The 20,931-nt window shown below is 38.7% G+C and overlaps 1 long non-coding RNA gene across 5 annotated transcripts; it reads right to left on the bottom strand.

Moving 5' to 3' along the window:
* Positions 1-1,284: 1,284 nt before the first annotated feature.
* LOC146896181 (uncharacterized) lies at positions 1,285-20,050 on the bottom strand. 5 transcript variants are annotated; one of them, XR_015737389.1, is made up of 6 exons: positions 19,794-20,050; positions 16,147-16,261; positions 15,694-16,003; positions 8,198-8,844; positions 6,037-6,269; positions 1,285-4,283 (listed from the first exon to the last, which is right to left on the bottom strand). It is a non-coding gene; the product is annotated as an uncharacterized LOC146896181 (long non-coding RNA). The 5 variants fall into 5 exon arrangements; XR_015737388.1 differs by having other exon boundaries at positions 1,285-6,269; XR_015737390.1 differs by lacking the exons at positions 1,285-4,283; positions 6,037-6,269 and adding an exon at positions 6,276-6,536.
* Between the last annotated feature and the right edge of the window lie 881 nt (positions 20,051-20,931).

Here is a 20,931-nt window from a genome sequence, read left to right as displayed (position 1 = left end):
CTACAGAAGAGTCAATATTGACTAAATGCATACTCAACTTATGAGGTCCTCGGGCCATGTGGAATTCTCCTCTGAAAAGGGCTGGTACTTTGACCCCTCCTGTGTAGGGGCGATGAGCAGCAGGAGAGGAAATAAGCGCGCTCTTGTTCTGTGTGGTAGGAACATCCTTGGATTCATTGAGCTGCACAACTTTTAAGACGTGGAGTCTTTGTTCATGAAGTCTGAGCACTTTTCATCTGGGAATAAAAAGCACTCACGATGTCCTCTGAGAGAATCTCGGCGGCAGGTTCTGCATTTGTGTACAAAGTTAAAATTATTTAAAATCCAAATCAAGTAAAATGTTTAATCTGCTCAATTTCGGAAAGCTACTATCTCAGAATCCTGTGATGTGTTGTCTTTGAGCACACTAACTCTGCGCATCAAATACCAGAGGCGGCAATGCAGAATTGTACCATGTACCGGGGCTCAGCATGTGTGGGGCAAGACATTGTGAGTCGGGCCGGATCATATAATGAGAAACCATGTCTCAACAAAACAAAGATAAATAAATAGAATTAAGTCTTCTCAGGGCCATTTATTGGCATAAGAAGACAACCATCACCTTAGTCTCTGATTTTTAAAAAAATGCCATATTTTATAGAAAATGAATTAGGCGTTATAAATATGTTTATTTATATTAGTATTACTGTGTGTGTGTGTGTGTGTGTGTGTGTGCGCGCGCGCGCGCGCGCGCGCGCGGCAATGATGAACTTGGTGAAGTCAGTTTTCTCTTTCCATCTAGGGACTGAATGGAAGTCTTCAGACATGCTTGGCAGAGGTTTCCTTAGCCACTTCACCAGATTCACAGCATTTCTTAAATTAGACCTAAGAAATATTATTATCTATCCATGTAAATTATGCTTATTGAGTACTTACAACAGTAGCAAGCAGTTAAAATGCAAACATTAAAAGATTTCTCTTTAGGAAAATAATTTTCTGAAGAAAGCACCATGTTGTATTGTGGGCATCCATAAATCATTTACATGGCCTAGAAAGAAATGTAGTTTCAATGTAAATCTTAATGTTTCTTACTGAGGAAAGTGTTGATAGCAACAGCAAATGATTCAGCATGTATTCATAGTTGACAAATTACTTTAAATTTGTAGTACATCATTGACATTTGCAAATCTCTAGCGCCGCCTTGTGGCCATGTGTGAGTATTTCTACTCCAAGGTATTCATAAATGTGAGCAAATACTCTCAAGGTTTGAAGTAATTTGTTTATAATAGATTGTTTGAGATCCAATTCAATTAAAATATTTATTCCTGAATAAATATTATCTAGATCACATATCGATATAAGCTTACATACATACAGATATGTAGAAAATGCATATGTGTACTAATCTCAAAATGTCATGTACTTCATATCAATGGTTCATAAAATATGGTAGTCTTGAGCACATCTGCCATACATACCCCATCTCTCTTCTATTGTTTGCAAACTTATACAAAGGATTTTTACCTCCCAACAGACGGGACCCACAGGGAATTCTCAAGTCTGACCACATGTTAAAATTGCCAATGAGATTAATAACAATGATAACAGTAATATAATTTGCAAGTATACCGGGGGATTTAAACACTGCCCCAGCGTATGTGCCTAGAAATTTACAAGACAGCAGCTGGTATTACAGGACTGTAATCCAAGTCATGTATAAGGACCTTTAGTTGGGAAATAAAGTATATAATGGAAAGAAGCACCATGTTGACATCATTGCAAGGAAGTGTGAGGCTGGCACCATGTTGACGTCATTGCGAGGAAGTGTGAGACAGACTGGCACCATGTTGACGTCATTGAGGAAGTGTGAGGCTGGCACCATGTTGACGTCTACCATTCAAAATGATTCAGTTCTGACGAGTCCAGAACTGCGGAATTACAAAAATGAGGACAGGCGTTTCACCTCCCAAAAGATTCGAAACTACTCTACAAATACTCTAGATCGACTCCTAGAAACCCATGGAAAGTAGAGGTGTGTGGGGACTGGGTTTTCCTGGGGAAGCAAGGCCTGGGCTGACATTTTAATCCCTTTTCCGCAGCTGCTGAGGGTATGAACAGGTGCTTATTTTCAAGGTTCTAGGATGGTTACTCCACAGTTTCCAATACTTCAAAATCATCAGCACTAGGACATTAGACAAAAATAATATACAAACAACTTTTCAAATTTGACAATGAGAAGCTTTGTAAATGTAAAGACCTAAAACACTCCACAGCTCATATTAATAGGACTGGAAGTAATTGACTGTCAGTGAATTCCATGATTTATAAAGTACTTCATGGTCCGTGTATAATGAAAACCCTTGGCAATGAGTCCTGATAGTTGATGAGCATGATAGTGAGTTTGCTTCCAATAACCAACCTGACCTAGAAACTTCTATCATTTTTATAGTGGCCTATTTGGTCTAATTTCTACCTGTGTCTCAAGTTTCCATTTTAAATTAAAGAGGGAAATTACACAATGGGAATTTCACCTTTTTACTTTCTTCAGCTATATGATATTTCCAAGACAATAAAGTATCTTAGCAAATATATATGAATTGCCTAAGCCTTAATTAATATAAAACTTTGAGGATTTTGTTTGCTTTTTGTCTTTTTTATTTTCTTGTGGTCGGGCTTCCTATAACCTAGACTGACTTCGTATTTGCTATTGAGCCAAAGATGGGCTTGAACCTGTGTCCTTCTGCCTCCACCTCCACTTGAAACCCCGTCCTCCTGCTTCTCCCACCTCCACCTCCAAAGCATTGGGATTATAGCCGTGGGTCTCCAAAGCTGCCAGATGGAAACCGCTCGAGAATAACTGTCTGGGAACACCCTACATTCTTACGACATATTCTTTGTGTCCCAAATAATCTTGGACACACTTGGGAAATTGCTTTCTGACATAATAGCATGTCCTTTGAATGTCAGTGATACCACTTTGTTCTCAGTGGTGGATCTGAGTTCTTTGGATGGTACTGCAAAGACTACCGGGCAAAGTGTGTTAAGTTGGGCAATGAGAAAAATAAAGCTAAGTTAAAATGAAAAGTTCATGGAGCTGTAATGTACTATGTATGGTGGACAGGTGTGGAAGATATAAATGAAGTCTAAAGACTATTTTAAACCTTCCTGAGCTAGCTCAGACACACTTCCCCAAACATTTCTGTAATTCTGGTCATTTGATAAAGCCCTCAATTTCATTACACATAGAGGATCGCTAAATTGGTGTCCGTTTGTCATATAATTCATATTTTTAATTGATGTGTTATTTAGTCACTTCGTGTTTATTGCCTTGGGAAGGCATACTTGAAATTATTATAATACAGACTTGAACACACCGTCAGTTGAGCGTACACACTGAGCACTACTGTGGAGCTAGCGTCCGCTCGAGAAAAACCAGCCATCTAGGTCAACAATGCACAGTATCACATTTGAAACTGGGGACGAGATATGAAAATAACCTTACCCAAATCAAGTCAATCCATATAAACATATTTATATGCTAATATTACAATAAAACACTTCACAAGTAACCGGGTGCTTTGATCCTCATTCATCAATAATTTGATAATCATATATCTTGTCAAAGACAAAACAAGGAGGAAAATGAACTTTTGATCAAACGTTTTCTAAAAGGTTTCCATTTTCTAAAATGTGATATGAGACATGAGAGGAAATTCCCAGAAGTAATTTTGATAAATTTGAAGGTGTGTTGTTCATCTTGTTAATGTCAAAAGCAGGATCTGAATTTTAATATCAAATGTCAATGTGCTTGCAATCCACCGAAAGAATAATCCTAAAATGCGGGACCTGGTTCGTTATGGGCTAGAGTCTTGGGGTCTGCATTTGCTTTCTGTTGGTGCTGATGTTGCCAGCTAGAGATACTCTTTCCATGACAACAGCATAAACGCATCCGTGAACACAGGTGTCAGCTCATATTTATCCTTCGCTTTTCACATGAAGCGTTTCCCAACACTGGACGTGTTGCCCACTTTGCACCTTTCCTTCTCCCCTGGGTTGTTAAAAATAAGAACATACTCTTCCTGTGGATCCACTGACTCTACTGTCGGGGGTAGGTATTTCATCAAAATCGTTTCCTGGTCCATTCTCTTCCCAGGCCCAATACCGACCACTTCCTGCAGACACTTGGACTTGTGACACTTTCTTAGAGTGCCCGTGTTAATTCTTCAGTTGAGGACTGGGCACCAGAGTAAAAACGTAGCACCGATGTCATGAGCCAATGAATGTCCCAATATCCAACCACTTGTCTGTTTAAAAAAACAAACAAACAAAAACATTTTAGTCTAAAAACCAATGAAGCCTAGAGACACTTGATGCAGGCACACTGCAATACTGCACTTGAGCGAATGGGTTTCCCGATGTGTTTGGTGGAGCCTTCAGATTATCTTCAGATGACCTTCAGATGACCTTCAGATGACCTTCAGATTACCCTCAGATTGCCTTCAGATTACCTTCAGATTACCTTCGTAGCAAGGCTTATGTCATTTGGAAATAAGTTCATTTTGCAAAAGTTCTGCAAGATTGGGGTAGAATGATTCCAAGAATAAAAAGATTTCACGTGTGGAAAAAGAAGTCAATGCTCATATTACAGGTTATAAAGCAATAATAGAACTATTACAGGTGCAATTATCACCAGAGAGAATATCAATACCTTTGAAGCAATGACCGAATTTTCTAATAAAAAGAAAATTTATTTTATGTAAACTATTGACTCAAGGAACTTCATAATTAGGATGATTAATAACAACATTCAAATCGTGACCAAAAAAATCTAGCATTTTTAATGTCATTTTGAGAATGAAAAGAAAATGCTATCTGTGTGATTTATACATAGAATTATTTGATACTGAATAATTTGCTAAAATTGATCTGAATTTTCTTATTTTTTGTAGTTAAAGGCATATAAAGCTATGTCAACAGCAATTGGAAAATCAGTTAATTTTGAGTTTTTCTGAGAGCAAATCCAGGCATATATTTACTGCACCTGTAAGTGAATTGTTTCACAATCTTTCCTCAAAAAGATGACCCTAATTATTAATTCTGTTGATAGTTATGAGATACTATCAAAGTTGGATTTTTCAAAAATCAATATTAAATGTAATAACCTACAATTTTGGTTCATTCTGAACATGGTATCAAAGGTCTGAGACTGAGAACTGTGAATACAGGTTCTAACTTTGTCCCAGTCCATAATTAGCTTGTGGTTTCTTTCAATAGTAACTAGATTTGACTTACAATATTTGATTCTAGGACAAATCTTTGGTGATGACAAAAAGATATGAATAACGCCTTATTAAGATCAGAATAAAGTCTTAATTTGACCTTAAGCTTGTTCAGTTGTCAGGAGTAACTATCTCTGATAGCACCAGGATGTCAGCCCCCAGCATGGGCCACAATACTCACACGGACCACAGTACTTACCCAGGATGTTAGCCTCTAGCGTGGACCACAGTACTTACCCAGGATGTTGGATGGTCTTGAAATGCAAAGTAGATCTATCTCCTCTCTGCTAACACCTGAAACTTTCTTCTAAATACATTGTGCCTAAGATATCTTTTCCCCTTTGCCTTCCTGATTGCCTAGCCTTTCCGGGGGCACTTCTCACCAAAACTCTCTTGAGTTTGAGATTGGTCCATCTGTGTGGGATCTATCTGCTACCAACCTTCTCTTTAACAATCTGACAGTCTGACTTAATTTTGTAGGAACTCTAGAATCTACTCAGGACCTAGCATGAGAGTAACATGAAGGTTTCCTTCTTTAAAGGGGCAGGCTTGGCTACGCTCGTAACGTTTTTCTCACTCGTGCAAACACATTACTGTTGTAAGTCACAGGGTTTGTAGCTAGGCGAGACTGATGATTACCTTTCTCCTCTGATGGTATTAAAATACCTTCCAGAACCATGAATGCTAGTCAATCTGGGTGAAGGCTAGCTGTGCATCAGCCTGATGTCTCCATGCTTACTAACACAATTAAGTATTGACCTCAGAAATAGGACCTTACCATCAGGATGGAAAGCAACTAACAGCCTTGGCAATAGCCTGTGATATTTGGAGGTGACTCTTTCACCCACAACTCAATAGAATATGACCCAGTCCCAGTACTGAAATCTTTGTTTGGTGACAAGAGATGGCCAGTTGGAACTCTGTCTTCATCCTTATTTGGTGATTCCATTAGGATCATCTTCATGACCACTGGAAGACTCATCATTTCAAATTTGAAGTTGTACTGCATATCTATAATAACAAAATTACATAAAAGCAGGTATGATAAATGGAATCAAATTGAAGACGCAGACATAAATCCGCACACCTATGGTCACCTGATTTTTGATAAAGAAGCCAGAAATACAAACTGAAAACAAGGTAGCATCTTCAACAAATGGTGCTGTCAAACTCGATGTCTGCATGTAGAAGAATGCAAATAGATCCATCCTTACCACCTTGTACAAATCTCAACTCCACATGGATCAAAGACCTCAACATAAAACCAATACACTGAACCTGATGGAAGAGAAAATGGGAAATAGCCTTGAATATATTGGTACAGGAAAAGACTTTCTGAACAGGGCACCCATAGCACAGGCACTGAGATCAACAATTAATAAATGGTTCTTCATGAAACTGAAAAGCTTTTGTAATGCAGAAGACACTGTCATTTGGACAAAGGGGGAGCCTATGGTATGGGAAAATATTTTTATGAATTCCCCATTTGATAGAGGACTAATATCCAAAATATATAACGAACTGAAGAAACTTGATATCAAAAGCCAAATAATACTACTTAAAAATGGGTGCAGATCTAAACAGAGAATTCTCAATAGAGAAAACTCAAAGGGCTGGGAAACACTAAAAGAAATGTTCAAAAACCTTAGCCATTAAAAAAATGCAAATCAAAACGACTTTGAGATTTTATCTTACACCTGCCACAATGGCTAAGATCAATAGCATAAGTGATAGCTCATTCTAATGAGGATGTGCAGCAACGGAACACTCCTTCATTCCTGGTGGAAGTGCAATATTGTACAGCTGCGATGGTAATCAATATGGCGGTTCCTCAGGAAATTGGAAGTTGATCTACCTCAAGAACCAGCTATTCCACTCTTGGGCATTTACCCAAAAATTGTTTTATCCTACCACAAGAACATTTGATCAACCATGTTCCTTGATGCACTATTCATAACAGCCCAAAAGTTGAAACAAACTAGATGTCCCTCAACAGAAGAATGAATAAAGAAAATGTGTTAAATTTACACAATGGAGTACTACCAGTTGTTTAAAAGAAATGATATCATGAAATTTACAAGCAAATAGATGGAACTAGAAAAATCATCTATAGTGAGGCAATACAGACCCAGAAAGATAAATATGGTATACATTTGCTTACAAATAGATATTGCTGTTGAATATATCATAACCAAACTACTATCATAGATCTAGAGAGGAAGGGACTAGAGATAGGGCAGACATGGTTCTCCATGGGAGGGGGAAATAGAATAGATTTTATAGGTGGATTGGGGGATGGGCAGGAATGGGGGAATCATATAGGGAGGACGTGGGAGGAGGAGACAATGAAAGAAGAGTCAACTAGTTTTGAGGGGCATTTGAGGAGTGGTATGGAATCCATGTGATGTTTGTCAAGAGGCTTTCAGTGTCAGTTGCTCTCTTCACATTCCTTCCATCATCTGCTCCCCCACTCTTCTCCCCAATTAATCCTCCAAGTCTAGTTTCCCCTCCATGTCTCTACAACACTCTCCTCTATTTCTTCTTCCTTGGATACCCTTTCTGCCCCGTCCGTTTACTAGGTGCATAAGCTTTTTGGTGATTCAGATTGTAGCACACACATGGAAAGCTTAAAAGCTAGCATCCACACTTGAAGAAAATATTCAATATTTGTCTCTGGGGTCTGGGTCGCCTGGCTCGGGATTACCATATTGAGCCCTAATTGTGTAAATGAACCACACTTTTGTCACATGAGGGCCTGCTTGTTGGGGGGGGGGGGTTCTATCCTTCCACCAAGTCCCACCAGGTAAGCCCCAAAGGAATTAAACAGAGAGTCTATATTAATGATAAACTGATTAGTCCATTAGCTCAGGCTTCCTATTAGCTCTTATAATTTATGTTAGCCCATTATTCTAGTCTATGTTAGCCACATGGATCATTACCTTTCTCAGCAGGGCAGATCACATCTTGCTCCTTCGGTGATCTGGGATGGACTGGTGAGGAATAGGTTTCCTCCTTCCTAGAATTCTCCTGTTCTCATCGCCCTGCCTCTACTTCCTGTCTGATTGACCCGCCTATACTTCCTGCCTGGCCAATCAGCATTTATTTAAAATATGATTGACAGAATACAGACAATTCTCCCGCACACTTTTACTACCCATTCCTCAGTTAATGGACATCAAGACTCTTTCTAACTTCTGGCTATCATGAATCCAGCAGCAATGAATGTAGATGAGCAAATATCTTTACAGTAAGATTATGTAAGTATATGCCCAAGATTTCAGGCCTGCTCCATGAGATGGAACCTATATCTGACACTACTAAAATGGCCAAGAATCAGAGTAGATAGACCTCGGGCCTAGGGGAACACGTAGCACCATTATGCTGAAGGAACATATCCCTAAAATGACTCCCAACGACATATTTCTTTATTTCTAAACTCATAGATAAGTGTCTTGCTCAACAATCATAAGAAGTTCTTTTTTTAGTAGATAGGAGTTAACATGAGACCCATATCTAGACAATTTGTTTTTGTTTTTGTTGAGACACAGAGAAGGAACATGAAGTTGGATGGACAGGCAGGGAAGATCTGGGAGGAGATAAAGGAGAAGAAAAACACAATTTAAACATATTATATGAATAAAATTTCAATTTTTAAAAAAGGGGTGAATAATGAAGTCTTTAAAACAGTGGTACTTGAAATATCAACAGCTAGCGTTGGCGGTCTGAGGGTGACAAACTGAACTCACTGTACATGAAAAGGTCAGGTGGAAAAAAGAAAAAAACCAAGATGAATATGACTCCTTGTTTTAATATAGTTTCTTATTTCTTCCTCTTCCTTCTAGGCATCCCTAGACCCCTTTACTCTTGGATAGACTATTACTACATACCCCAGACTGACCACAAGCTTTCTTTGTATCCAAGGTTAGCCTCAAATTTGTAAGCTTCCTGCTTCTACCTCCCAATTGCTGAGTTTGCCAGCACACAACAACAGACTTTGGCCACCAGGTATCTCAGGGGGAATTGTCCACTAATAATCACTCTAAATTCTTGTTTGCCATGGGTCATTCAGTGTACCCCTCTCTGTTAGGCATAGCTAATATCCCTTCTCAGAGGGTACCATTTAAGTAAGAAGAAATACACAGAAAGGAACAACTCACTTCAGGCACTCAAGATTTATTTGAACTAATTTACTTCCTCAAATCATTTCCTGCCCTTCATCCATCCTGTGTACTGTATGTGCCCATCTTGTGTGAGCAAAAAACATCATGCAGTAAATTATGAGGGAGCACAAATTGGACCAGCTGACTTGTCTCAGCCAGACCCATGTCCCTAATTATGATAATTTTGATTATTGATTATTAAAAATAGTTACCTGATTTTGATCATTCGCTTATTTTTAACCAACTCGAAAGTGTGTTAGAACTTGAACTCCTGCAATTGTAGAACTGCAATTTCCAAGTGAGATCTAGACTTGACCATATCCCTGACAGCTGTCTTTCCGAAGAGGCTACGGGAGAAAACCTGCTATGTACAGCATGGGGAGGGCTTGCATGTGGAGGTCAGAGTTCAACTTGTGGAGTCTGCTCCCTTCTCCCTTCTCTACATGGTTTCCAGAGATTGAACCCAGGTTGTCAGTCTTGCAGAGCAAGTGCTTTTCCATGCTGAGCCTCCTTCTGTCCCAGGACCATCAATTAAAGCATTTCTTCTAATTGTGGATTGACATGCTGACTCCCATAGGCACAAAAGTGTTATGTAATAAAAGCGACAGACCTTTAGAATTAATTGTGTTATCTTAAAATAAGTGAAAACTCCCTAGAACACTGGGCACTATTTTAAGTTTGTGTAACAGAAAATTTTAACTATGGCAAATAGTTATGGAAAATCTACTATTTTCCCCATAGTCGTTAACAAAAATAGGGTGGTAGCAAAATAAAATGAAATGCATACTGTTTTCAATATCCCTTGAGAGACTGCATATAAATATCTTCTATATATTTCCATGTGCACATCAATGCACATAAATGCATAAAAAGTCAGTGCCAGATTCTTTCACATTCAACATTCATCAGCTGCTAGGAATTAGACAAATGAGTTTCCACTGCACGCTTTTATATATGCCGTGAGTGCTTTGTGCCTGTAAGACCAGGAGAGGGCAGCAGATCCCAGGGAACTAAAGTTACAGAAGGTTGGGAGTCAGCGCATGGGTCTGAGAATTGGACCGAAGGCCTCTTCACCCCTGAGCCATCTCTCTAGTCACACATAAATACGTAAATACGTTTCAAATGACTACTGAATTTCACTTAACCTTAAAAGTACTGAGTCTGAGGCTGGCTTGGCCTGCACAGAGTTCCAAGACAGCCAAAGAAACAAAAAATTTATTTATTTATTAATAATTAGAGATATTTATAATGAATATTAAATAATGCTCCTTCCAAGACAGTTCCCAGGGCTGAATATTCCCTTATTTTCCAGACTCAGCATTTTTAAGGATAAATAATAACAGCAGACCCTACAAAAATGGAACTCACAACAAAGCAATAGGCATAAATCTTTTCTTATTTTTCTTTCAAATATGTATTTATTTAAAATCAAAACAAAACTATCGTTAACATTATTCCAAAATCAGCTATCAAGCAAGTCCCTGTTTGTACCCCAATGTAAGAACCCCACCCTGTCTGCGATTTTATGAGCCCTTGGTATCTATAATGTTCCTTTCATTGATCAACTTCATTTCTAGTAGAAGCAAATGATTGTCTTCCTCATGGGATAATCCTTTATAATGTGAAGAGTCAAAAGGATCGTTGTATTCTGTCACATGACCTCTCGGGTTTAGAGAAACCGCACTGCACAGTTTAGCGCTATCTTGAGAGGAAGCATCATTTGTGGGATCTCTTGCGGCTTGTGGATGTTGAATGTGAATGAGTCCGCCATTCGGACTCTAACATTGTGTCGCTTACTCCAGAGATCCTGGTGGCTTTGACAACACAGAAGCCCTAGTGCCCAGAAGGCCGCATGTTTATCCTCTAAATCATAGATGGGCCGAGCAACAGAACTGCTTTTGTTCAAAGAATAGCTAAGTGTAAGGAAGCCACCTATCTAAAGCTAAATTCCATTATCAGAAAGAGATTTGGACTGCACAGTTCCAGTTAACAACTATGCTGGCATTTACCTTTTCTAGCAGAAGTCGGAAAGTGGCTGCCATTTAGTCTAGACACATACCATGCCACCAAAACCCTTTTTCTTTCTTTCTGGAGAATGTGATCAGCCACCCATGATGTATTTTTAAGTTTTGGGGGTTCTTTTTCACAGGGGTTCTACTGTAAGTTTAACCTTAAAAGAAACAGGCACTCTCTCTGACATTCTCAGGAGAGGGTTGATGTTGTTGTGTCTCTAGCAGCATTGAAAAGTCGTAATGGCTTCTGCATATGCATTTCCTTCTACTTTGTTTAAGCTACCCTTGAAAGACTCTGTGCTTATTGAACAAAGAAATCAGAGTTATAGAAGAAGGCAACTCTTTGAGTAAACTTGACAAACTTAAACTCCTGTGTTGCTACTCTGCTGTGGGGTCTTGACTGGAGTTAGTTAGGACCCAAGGTCTATCAACATGAAGAAATTCCAACCCAATGAGAAATAAACTTCAAAGATATTGGATACTGAGGTATTATTTCTATCTTAGATAGATAGATAGATAGATAGATTATATGTAATATCTATCATCTATCAATCTTTCATCTATATATCTGTGTACCTGTCTGCCTGTCTATGATTATCATCATCTAGATAGCTATATATTATCCGTCTATCTACATATTATCTCTATAGATCTGTCTGTCTACCTGTTTATCACCATGTCCACCAGCCTGTCTATCTTCTCCCAAACATGGGACGGCTCACAGGGTATATATGATCTCAAGTTCTATGCACCATGTCGGGTGGGTTCCTCCTACTTCCACAGAATCAGGTATTTCTTCTAAATAAAGGAATAAAGTTATTAAAATAAAATAAATAAAAATGTGCCTTTCCTTATGTAATGGAAATATTCACTATTCTGCCCATGGAAAAGTCAACTACAGCGATATTATTTATAGTACATACACGCACTGTTATCTTGAGAATTAGTATGTCCCAGCCACAAGATCAGCCCTTAGCTGGTCATCATATATATATATATATATATATATATATATATATATATATATATATATATATATATATATATTTGCAGTTTTAAATAGATGTTTGTGCTTATATTACACATTTCTATGACTTTTCTCTTAATTTTTTCTTTGTGTTTCAGAAATCATTTATTTTCTTAACAAGTTTTGACTTTCCTATGATTACATCAGTTTTCAGTATCAAGTTTTCGTGAGTTTCCTTTCGTCTTTCTTTGTGCTTCAACTTGCCTAGTGCAGAGGCTCTTGGTCTCTGGAAACTGAGACTAGACCCACCTTCTACTGTATCTGCATGTTTTACACAGTGCCTAATAACTAGAAAGTGTCTAGAACATGGCATTTTAGCATCAATGAGAAGTGAGAAAACAATCATGTCTTAAATCCATAAATACTTCCCGTGCCAGTACAATGGAATGGACACTAATAAAATTTACAATAATGAACCAATTGCAAAAGACTAAAAACAGAGGTTTTTCTTTCCTTTGCTGCTGCTACTGTACCATCAATTTAGAAGTTTTTCTTTGAACCTTCAGATAATGACTATAGTTAAGGACAGGATACTGAATCATCCAATTGTCTGACTTATTGTTATATGTAGTATTATATATATGTATATATAAAATATATAATATAACACTCACACGCACACATAAATACATACATATATATATATATGACAGAAAGCAAAACTTGAGGCAACTGTAACAGAAAGCTTAGAAAGCTTTCCTTAATTTGTTGAGAATCTAATCTGCCTTTTTTCATACAGTCTTTCCCAAATTTATTGAAATTCAAAGCAGTTAAAGTAAAACCCTGCATTGTGTCTACCTTCTGAGTAATTAATTAACTGAAGTGAAAACATGTGTCGCTAATCTTGCATGCTGTGATTAAGACAGAAGTAAAGGCATCCATCAAGTTGGATTACTTCTTCATTGAGGCAACTCGGAATATCTCTACAGATGCTGTGCTCATTTTAACTCTATCAGAACTTCCCATTTCATGGGTTGAAGTGAGACACAGTTCCCTTCCTGTTAAAGCGACAATTAAATTATGAGACTGTGCTAATCGACATAGGAAAACAGCTGCAATTCATTCAAAGGTTTCTATACTAGTTAAATTAGATTAGCTCAAGAGAGTCGAAAGGCGTTTTGTGTTTACGGATGTCTTTTCCCACTACGTGCACAAACACAGATGTGGAAGGGACACCTGGACCCTGGTTTCCATCACGAAATGTGCTCTCATGGTTCTATCTGGTCCCTGGAACTTCTTTACCTGAGAACATGAAAGGGAAACAGTGTTATCTACCTCACCTGAAAATGCAATCAACTGCTGCCCCAGCAAAAAACGGATACTTAAGATCTGTCCCTGAGTTCACATTCCTCTTTCGCATGGGAACAGAGTCTTTAAATCACTTAATTTTTTCAAGCAGAGAAGATTTGTGCACACAACCATATATCTTTTTTCTTCCTTCCTTCCTTCCTTCCTTCCTTCCTTCCTTCCTTCCTTCCTTCCTTCCTTTCTTCCTTCCTTCCTTTCTTTCTTCTTTTATCTCTCTCTTTCTTCCTTTATTTCTTTCTTTTAAAAGACATTTCCTGTTCAGATGTGTCTGAATCTATTCAATTACGTAAATATTTTTTTATTTTTATACTTTATTGCTTTTGTTTGACTATATATGCATTTTCTCTATCCCCCTTCCTTCATCCCCTCTCCCCTTCAATCTCTCTCCCCTGCCCCCCATACCCCCAATTTACTCAGGAGATCTTGTCTTTTTTCCTTCCTAGTGGTATCCATGCATTTCTCTCGTAGGGTCTTTGTTGACTAGGTTCTCTGAAGTTGTGGACTGTACCTACTCCGGATCATCCTAGTAATACAGCCTTGGAGGTGGTGACTCCGCAGTATTGAGGGATACCAGAGGAATGAACACCAGCTGTCTTGAAATAATGACTGATTTGACACAATTTTTTTTAAAGCCAAAGTACTATTACAGAGAATTCATTCTGTACTGGTTCAGTGATCAATGAGAGAGTGAATGAAAGAAATTATAATAAATTGAGCTTGGACGATTTTAAGGGTAGAGAGACCTTTCTTTGGATAGCTAAAAAATGCAGTCTAAGTCAAAAATTCACATAAATCTACTGAGTTTCATCTTAAGAAGTGACTCGGGGAGAAACTGTCAACTTAGTGATTTAAGACAGAAATCCATGGCCTCGATCCTAATAGATTCAGCTAGTAGAAGTACCTTCCAGTTTAATTACAATTGCTTCAGTAATTAGCTGTGCAAAAGAAAATTTCAGTGTGATTAACATTTATGTTTTTTATTTCACTCTGTTTTAAAGAGAAGGATTCAAGCCATTTCTTTTCACCTTAATAAATTTAAAGTTGAACTCTGAACAAATAGGACTCTAGATGAGCAGATGTCAGGACTCAGAGTAATTCAACTGAGAACACAGAACTATGGAGACAAAGTTGAACATCACACTTCACATAAATTGTACAAGCAATTGTTTACCACACAACGCTGAACAAAATATTATGTCATTATACTGCAAATGGTACATATGTATTGAACAGAATTTGGAAATTAATAAAGAATATTTGCATTATTACAGTTGCTGAATTAAATGACAGCATTGATCATAAAGTTAAAAACCAGAAACTATGAAAATTGAAATATTCTAAAACAGCTGAAACTCTCTCGATTAAAGTGAATTCACTGAAGTTGGTTCTGTGGGTGTGCTAAATATTAAAGCAAGTTATAAATCAGTTTCTGTATTCTCCTTTTTATAGTATATAAACAATATTTTATAATAATATATACATCCAGAAAATAATATTATTTGCTATCATGTTAGCTACTTATATTCTAGAACAATGTGCAATAAAGTTTTAATGATAGCCACATGAAATGCGGGGAATGTATTTTTGATTTCTAAACATTTGTCTTCTAATTTTCTTTACAATAAATTATACATTGTGTTAAGAATGGCTGCTATTGTGGGGTGGTGGCAGTGCATGCTTTAATCCCAAAACTCGGGAGGCAGAGGCAGGCAGCTCTCTGTGAGTTTGAGGCCAGCCTGGTCTACAGAGCAAGTTCCAGGACAGCCCCAAAAGCCACAGAGAACAAAAGAAAGAAAGAAAGAAAGAAAGAAAGAAAGAAAGAAAGAAAGAAAGAAAGAAAGAAAGAAAGAAAGGAAAGTTGTTGTTATTTAATACTAAACACCTCATTCTGACCATTAGTTAACCATATAAGGCTTAGGTTCTCTCACCTTTTGAATAAAATATCTCCAATGAAATTTTCACAGAAATAGCTGGGCATGGTGGTCAGCTTTAATCCCAGCACTTGAGAGGCAGAGAGTGACGGATCTCTGCGTTCAAGGCGAGCCTGGCAGGCAGTTTAAGGATAGTCAGGACTATACAGAGAGACCTTGTCTCAAAACAAAACAAAAAATTCACAGAAAGTAACAAACAAGGTAACTTCCCAGAAGCATAGAAGATAAAGGCGTTCCCTTAGCTGTGGAAGCTTCTCTTGAACTCTTGAGCTGATCACTCTGAATTTCTCCGTAGTACCAGTGAAATCTGTGGAGAAAATATGAGGAGTGATCACTCATATGGAGACCTTCTTTCACACTCTGCTTATGCCTGTTGCCAAGAACTCTCAACGCAGAGATGTGTGAACCCAGACCATAACCTTATTGCTATATCGTTCACTAAGCTCCTACCGAAAACGCCAAAACCATCCAGCTGTTGCGGCGTCTCTTCTTGTCTTAAGGTAACTTGGCTCCGGGTGTGGTGGCTCCAGGTGAACCAGCAGGCACAGCAGCACGTGAGGAAAAGCTGCAGGAAGCAGAGGAAGACAGAAGAATCAGGGCTGCCAACACGGACTCTGCAGAAGAGAAACCCAAATCCAGCAAAGCACTCGGGGGCTTGGGGCCAGGAGCAAACGCGGGGACAGAAGCTGCCTCTCCTGGAGGAGGATGTGAGCCCAGAGCTCTCTTCTCTTGCCCGCAGCCTCCATTATTGTTAAAGGAAAGCTGAGGAAAAAACAACTGCATCTCGTTCTGGGAACAGCAAAGCTCAAGAACGTATTTAGCCCCCAAATCACTTACACAAAGTCACAAATTGTGAACTCTCATAATTGACCATACTGTCACTGTAAATAACGAAATCCATAGTTACTGACAAACGCCGGAGATAAAATTTGTCAAATGGAAGCATCGGCGGACAATATATTGAGAGCATATGCTTCAATTTAGCTTTCAAACTGATAGTTTGAGTATTTGGTGACTCCAGTGGCAGAATTATCATTACCTTTTTTCCTAATTTCAATAACTTTCCAAGGCTTATGGTTTACAATATTGCAATTTGTTAATAAGCAGACAATAAGCAAGTGCCGCCGACAGCCCGCAGAAGTGCTCCAGTGAGAGTCACCGTTGCCCTAGCAGTTATTGCTGGCGGATTTGATAGGTCTCTTGATTAGCTACTTGATAAGATTAATACCTGTAACTACACAAATTTTTCAATATTTTATTTTGTATATCATTTGAATTTTAAAGAGTGCTTTAACGGGAAATTAATTCCTAAGTTGTGAAGGGTTAATGGCTATAGAGCTATTGTTCTTATATAATCCTTACTTGAGTTTCTCTTGAAATTTCCACTTTCAGTGGAATTTACACTTAAATTCTATTTGATAAAAAAAATCAATATTCTCAACCCAGCACAACATCCTTTACATTATTAGGAGTCAGGGTACAGTTAGGTTCCCTGCCAACTAACGATAAGGTGGTGTCCACTAGCAGAGACTATTTGTATTTGAAATCTTTTACTGATAACCTAACAAGGCAAGCTTAGACTATGATTTAAGCGATTATGTCTCTGTAGTACCTTCTCCAGAACACCTCATATGCCTCCTACAGCAATCAGCAAACTCTGAAGACCATGAAATCCTCTCTCCATGAGAGAGTAGAAAAGCTAATTAATCTGGCTTCTGCATCACACAGCCTTTGGTTTGATACTCAATATTAATTGTTTTCAACTGTGTGAATGTTATGTTATTTAGTGTGTCTAAACCACAAATGGCTCCTGGCAAGACCTCATACCATTAGAAGAAGATGAACAGAGGAGATTTCAAAAACCCTCGTGGGGATTATTTGTACTATGTTTCTTTCTGTTCATTTTTTGGAGGCGGTGGGGGGGAGTTCTCTGTGGGACAGAACAGTTACAGCAACAGTGCAGCCCTGGATGCACGGAGGAGCAACTGACCGCGGTTCACAAGCGTGCTTCGTGAAGTGGAGGTTTCTGGAGCTTCTCGGCAGAGGAGAGGTTTCTAACGGTCTCCTGCCGACTTCAAATGTGTTCACAGCCTACACGCAGCAGCCACAGTGGAAACTTCCCCGGGTGATAAAGATCACTTTGACTGAGACTGTGGTGCAGACCCTCTTCCTCCAACCAGAAATCCCCCAAGTCAAGGCGTCACCCCCTGGGGGGACACAAAGATGTAACGAAGCAAAAACAGGTGTCTTTTCCCCTGACCTTCAGACCAAAACTGGGTATGTTAAGCAGTTTGATCTTCATATACCCAGAGTACGAAAATTAGCAGGAGCAATCGCAGGGCTACGTGAGCTTTATGCACCCGGCGTGGAAGGGTCTTAAAGCTGCCTTGAGATTGTTTGTGTGCATAGTTCTGGAATAAAGCACAGGGCATATTCACTATCATTGCCCTCAGAAGCCTGCGTCCAGGACAGGGCCAGAACCACTAATTTGTTTGATCATCTGTTGCCGTCACCATATAACACTTTCTCAAATACCTTCAAAATCTCTTTTTGTGGCTGCTTTGGACAGTTTGTTCTGGTGAAGCTGAGCTGTGCTCTTTACCCTTCTGAAGGGCGTTGTAGAAATAAACCCACGTAACAAAGTATCCTTCAAGGATCAACATCTCAGACATCACTTAGCCACACAAGTCATTTTCAATCATACTCATTTTTTTTATTATCGCTTTGCAGATTACAAAATGCTCAGTCCTTCTTTGGTCGTATTTTATACAACAGTCCCTGAGGTTGATATCATACTTAAAACATTGTGACACAGTAAGATATTCTTATATTACTTACATTTATGAAATATAATGAAAGCAAACCTGAAAATAACCAAATCCTAGAAAACGTTGAATATCGTAGGTGTTGTTTTGCTATATTGAACCAAGAGTCTAGCTTTTTTGAGGAAAACTCACAGAGAGTTTATTTGAGACCAGGGAACATTACTTCCCACACAGGCAGACTGGGAGTCCCCCTCACAGAGCTATGTGTTTGATTCATTCTTTTACATCCCCTTATTTTGTACACCAGTCAAACTCAGAATATCAGCAAACAAAAAGTCGAAGAAGTCAATAGCATGTTTTCCCAACAACTGTGGCTGCTGGTGCCAGAGAAAGGCTAGCCTTCCCTTCAGATTTAAAACCTCTGTGGATCCAAAGAAGAGCAGTGTAATGAGGAACACATTTACAATTTCCTGGAGATGAGTTTCCCAGAGCAGATAAATTTTAACAGAGGGTAGAGAATGAAGCCCTGGCATGCATAAGGGTTAGATACATGATTGCATTTAATTCTCCACAGATAGCTATAATATCCTGACTATGACATATTTGTACAGAAATCAAAGATAATAAGTAAATAAATAAATGATAAAAGATGGGAATGTTGCTCAGAGGCAGGGTGCTTACCTGATATGCCCAAGGCACTGGGCTCAATCTCCAGGTTTGAGAAAGTTACAAATGAAAGAACTAGTTGCAAAGTAATTTAAAACGCAATTCTAAAGTTAGGAATTTAGATTACTTATCAAGGTTTCATAAACATATAAAACAATCAATTTGTGACCTTACATTATGTTGATCGAATTTGTTAAAGTTTCCACATTAGGCCACCAAGGCAGAGCAAAGTAGCTCTTTGCTGGAGTGAATATGTTGCAATAGTTTTTAATTTAAAATATAAGACACTGTAGATAAGGAAGCAAAATTTCTCATAGGAAAGTCTTTTCTAACTAAGCAAACGAGTCCTATTTCTTCTTTATAAGCACAAAGAACCCTCATTTTGTAGCACTGAGTACTTTTGTAATCTAAGCAAGTGTGAGCCTCTAATATGAACTTTACTGACTCGTGTTACTTACTTCTCACTCCGGAGTATATGCGTGCTGCACCCTAATAAAATTCCTGAGAGGAGGAGAGAAAGAGTTAATTCTATATATACATATAAAAATTGAGGCATGCACATATTAATAAGTTAACAGGAGTCTGTAGCTAGGCCAGGAATAGAATCCAGGTTACGTATTTTTAGACAAGTGCCTCTTTGATTTTCACACACAATATGATACTTACCCATATGTTTTTAAAGGACACAGCTTTCAGCAAGCAGAGTAGTAAGGAAGCAAATTTGAATTACCCTAGAACAGAATACAAATCTGCACGGCATGAGTGTGAGGGGGTTTGGAGTCTTCTCTTCAAACTACGTTGGCATTCCTGAACTTTCTCTTCCTCCCTTAAACCCAGTCCTCCGCTTCCTCTTGCTCGAAGGCAACTTCTTCCTCTCAAGGACATATCAGCAATGACACCAGCTGCTGCCACATTCCGGGCACTTTGGCAAGCACTTGACACAGACTGTGTCATGTGAGGCATTGCAGCACTTCTGTAGGAGAAATGTTATGCCCAGTTTATACATAAAGAACCAGGGGCTCTGTGCCTTTGCAAATGAAAACCTGAATTCTTTGGGCATTTCCCTGGGGCTAATGAAAAGCTTTCATCGCAACTTTTGTTGTTGCTTGTGTTGGGGTTTACTCCAACGTCCCCAGCACAAAAGGCGTGGTGCCTGTGGGTATGGGACAGAGTGACGGCCAACAATGACTACCGGTTTCCTACTAATGCACACGCTAGGGAAGCAGTGGCACTGAATGGCCGATACTCTGGACTTAAAGAAACTTCACTATTCACTACTTACTTGAATATCTTGTTTCCATTTTTTCTTTTTTTTTTTAAGGATGGTATTAGTTATCACTGTCTCACAGGTTTTGTCGAGGGTCAAAACAATGATAATGCATGTAAATATTTAGTTTTCTACGTGGCACATAAACACTGCCTACCAAATGCCAGCCATACCCGTTCTACAAAGCTGCTGGAGATCCTGGTTGGGACCAAATGCTGTCTCCATTCTAAGTAACAGTAGGGGGAGAACTCACAGAGACGCCTGTTCTCACTTACCTGTCCTCAAATAATAGAACAATATTTAGCCTGAGAGATTTGCTGCCTATTTTGCTGGGGCCTAAATTGACTCTACTGAACACTCATCAGTATCTACTACTATATATTTACTAGTATAATACAGGACTAAAACTGTATTGATTTATTTCATTCTCAGAACTACACAGAAGAAAGATGTTATCGGTATGGACAGGAAACAGATACATGAACTTGTTAACCACTCTTTAAATGAATTACAGATGGGAGGCGATGAAGCCGGTAC

The sequence above is a fragment of the Myodes glareolus genome, chromosome 1 (genome assembly GCF_982192425.1).
Source record: "Myodes glareolus chromosome 1, mMyoGla1.1, whole genome shotgun sequence".
NCBI lineage: Eukaryota > Metazoa > Chordata > Mammalia > Rodentia > Cricetidae > Myodes > Myodes glareolus.
Note: the sequence above shows the minus strand (reverse complement) of the source record. Positions and strands in the feature narration are given on the sequence as shown.